The sequence below is a fragment of the Chrysochloris asiatica genome, unplaced genomic scaffold, assembly GCF_000296735.1.
Source record: "Chrysochloris asiatica unplaced genomic scaffold, ChrAsi1.0 scaffold00110, whole genome shotgun sequence".
NCBI lineage: Eukaryota > Metazoa > Chordata > Mammalia > Afrosoricida > Chrysochloridae > Chrysochloris > Chrysochloris asiatica.
In genome coordinates, this window is record NW_006408628.1 from 2,533,994 (window position 1) to 2,537,727 (window position 3,734).

The following is a 3,734-nucleotide window of genomic DNA, read 5'->3' on the forward strand; positions in this document are numbered from 1 at the left end:
TGTGCCAGCTAATGGTGCTATCTACATTTACTGATAAGGAGCTCTGGTAGCTTAATGGTTATGAGCTGCGCAGCTAAACTCATGGTCAGCAGTTCCATGGGAGAAAGATAAGACTTTCTGCTCCCATAAAGATTTACAGCCTTGGAAACCCTCAGAACTGACTCCATGGCACATCACCACCACCACCACCACATTTACTGATGCTCTGGAATGGCAAAGCAATATTCAAGAGGGTAACAGAAACCAAGATGAATAAGAGAAGGCTTGAAAAAGTTCATGAAGGGATGGAAGTGAAAGATAATGGAATTTTCACACAAATTTCTTGAAACCCCATCGTATTTTAAGTAATGCCAAGTCAATGAGAAAATCAGAGATCGAATCAAAGAGTGTAGTAAAATTATGTTTTTCTCGTATGTATGGAATAATAGTTTAGATATACCTCTAGACAGGCACATTCTAATTTTGCTGTTGTTGGTGCCCTCTACTCTGTTCCAACTGTACAACAGAAAGAAACACTGCTTCTAAAGAACATTCTGATGTATTTCCTCCAAGACACATTAGTCCGTTCTACTGGCAGCCTGTGATGGATTTACTATTCTTCATCAACACTGATTCAAAGGCACCAACTCTTCAGTCTTCTTTATTCATTGTCCATTTTTCACATGCAAATGATGCCATTGAAAAGATCATGGTTTTGGAACAGAGCACCTTAGTCTATAAAATGGCATTTTTGCTTTTAAACCCTTTTAAAGAGATCTTTTGTAGCAGATTTACCCAATGTAATGCATCGTTTAACTTCCTGACTCCTCCTTCTCTAAGCATTGATTATGGATCCAATTTCAACCTTTCTTCGTTTATCATGCTGTTACTTATTGGTCTAGTTGTGAGGATTTTTAATTTCTTTATGTTGAGGTATAATCCATATTGAAGTCAATAGTCTTTGAGTGTTATCAGTGCTACTTCAAGTCCTCTTAGTTTTCAGCAACAAGATTATGTCATCTGCATAGCACAGGTTGTTGATGCATGTTCTCCCAATCCTAATGCCATATTCTTCTTCCTATAGTCCAGTTTTTCTAATTATTTGCTCAACATACTGATAGAATAAGTATGATGAAAGGATACAATCGATGCAAACCTAACCTTATTTTAAACCACTTAGTATCGCTTTGTTCTTTATGAATGACTGCTTCTTGGTCTATGTATAGGTTTCACACAAGCAGAATTAATTGTTTTGAAATTCCCATTCTTTACAATATTATCCATAACTTGTTATGACGCATACAGTCATATACCTTTGCATGGTCAATGAAACAACAGTAAACATCTTTCTGGTATTCTCTGCTATCAGTTGAGATCCATTTGATGTCAGCACTGATATCTCTTGTTCCATGTTTATAACTGTTCCCTATACATAGACTGCTGCAAACATTTAAATATTGTACTTGCATTTTATATTAAAGCTATTGTTTGATAACTCCTGTATTATGTTGAACCACCTTTCTTTGGAATGGGCACAAATAATGGTTTCTTCCAGTCAGTTGGCCAGGTATATCTGATGTCCAGATTTCTAAGTGTAGATGATTGAATATCTACAGAGCTGCATCCATTTGTTGAAATGTTGCAACTGGTATTCTGTCAATTTCTGGAGACTTGTTTTTCACCAATGACTTCTCTGTGTATAGTACTTCCACCTTCAATACCATTGGTTCTTGATCATAAGCTATCTCCTGAAATGTTTGGACATCAACCATTCCTTTTGGTACAGTGGTTCTGTATATTCTTTGCATCTTCTTAAGGCATTTCCTGCATTGTTCAATATTTTGCCCATAAAAATCCTTCAATATTTCTACTTGATGCTTGAATTTTTTTCTTCATTTCTTTTAGCTTGAGAAACACTGAGTGTGTTCTTCCCATTTGACTTTCTTAAAACAATGCATCAGAAATACTTGCTTAAAAAAAAAAAAAATCTCAGATTTAACTAATAATATTGAGGGATTTATATTGGCAATTTTATAATACCTTCAATAAAATGTCGCTCTATTACCTTCCACATACATTATTAAGATGTGAGGGAGGTGCGTGCCATATACTAAAGCAAAAATACAAGATTTTATTTCCCTTTTACTTTCGTATTATTTATATGAGATGTGACTATAAAGCAAAGAAATGAATTAAAAGAGTCACTCATTGTATGGTTAAAGCTTATACTGAGCAGTTTCTTAGAGCAATCTAAAATTCTAGTATATTTGCATGGAACAAAAATTAATAAATTAAAATATTTTATATTATTATGAAGTAGTCCAAGACTTGGGAATCTTCAAATGAATAGTGGCCCTAATAATGCCACAAGGTGAGTTTATACCACAAGGTTCACAGTTCAAACTCACCAGCTGCTCCTAGGAAATCCTACACAGGATCTCTATTGGTTGGAACCAACTCATTGGCACTTAACAACAACAACATGTGTTGAAGTAGGTCAGAGAAATCTTAGCAGTACACCTTCACTTCAATAGAGCAACTGCCCTTGCTTCCTACCCCAAAAGTTCTGGTGTGTCACCCCAACAGAGAGAGTGAGTTTGCTGACAGGAATGCAAACTTGCAAGTAGGTGCCTTCTTCCATGAAGAGGCAGAGGTAGAGAAAGTGATATTTTTACTTTTACTGGGCATCCTTTTTATCTTCTGCTAAGGATGATGATGTCAGCTTGAGGACTAAGGTGCGCCTGACCCAACCCATGGTATTTCCAATAACCTCATATGACTGCGAAAGCTGGACAGTGAATAAGGAAGACCATAGAAGAATTGATGCTTTTGAGTTATGTGTTGGAGGAGAATATTGAAAGTGCCATGGGTTGCCAAAAGAACCGTTTTGGAAGAAGTGCAGCCAGAATGCTCTTTGGAGACCAAGATGGCCAAACTTGTTCTCTCATACTTCGGACATATTGTCAGGACGGACCAGTCATTGGAGAAGGATATCATGTTTGGTAAGGTGGAGAGACAGAGAAAGAGAGGAAGACCCCCAACGAGATGGACTGGCCAAGTAGTAGCATCGATGGACTCAAGTGTGGCAACAGTAGTGAGGATGGCCCAGAATCGGGCAGTGTTTCGTTCTGCTGTGCATAAGGTCACTGTGAGTCAGTACAGACTCAATGGCACCTAACAACAACAACAACAAAGGATGATGATAAGCACTGAACTGCAAACCACAAGATCCTCAGTTCGAACCCACCAGCCCTTCTGCGGAAGAAAGATGAGGCTTTCTATTCCCATGAAGATTTTTTTTTAAGCCTCAGAAACCATACAGAGGGTCACTATGATTCAGAACCCACTCACTGGCACTGAACACCAACAACCAAGATGACGAAAATGGAAATTTTCAGATATTGCTTTCCCATAGTAATGCTGTTTAGCTGTTGCTAAACCAAAATGAGGGTTTGCCACTTGTCACTGTAGTCAAACATAGAGACAGGGAGCGATCTGATCCAAGCTTTAGTAACAGAAAGCCAGCAGTCTGAAGAATTGAAAGAACAATTTCTCAAGACTGTCATGTCTGTCACAAAGATGAGGCACATTATTTAGGCTAAATTACATTTGGATGTATACTTAACCTATTTTAACATCAAGATAGCATTATTTGCCCATCAACTGATGGGATAAACAAACTGTGGTACATACACAAAATGAAGTATTATGCTACCTTGAAGATTAACAAAGAAGCTGCAAGCCACCACATAACA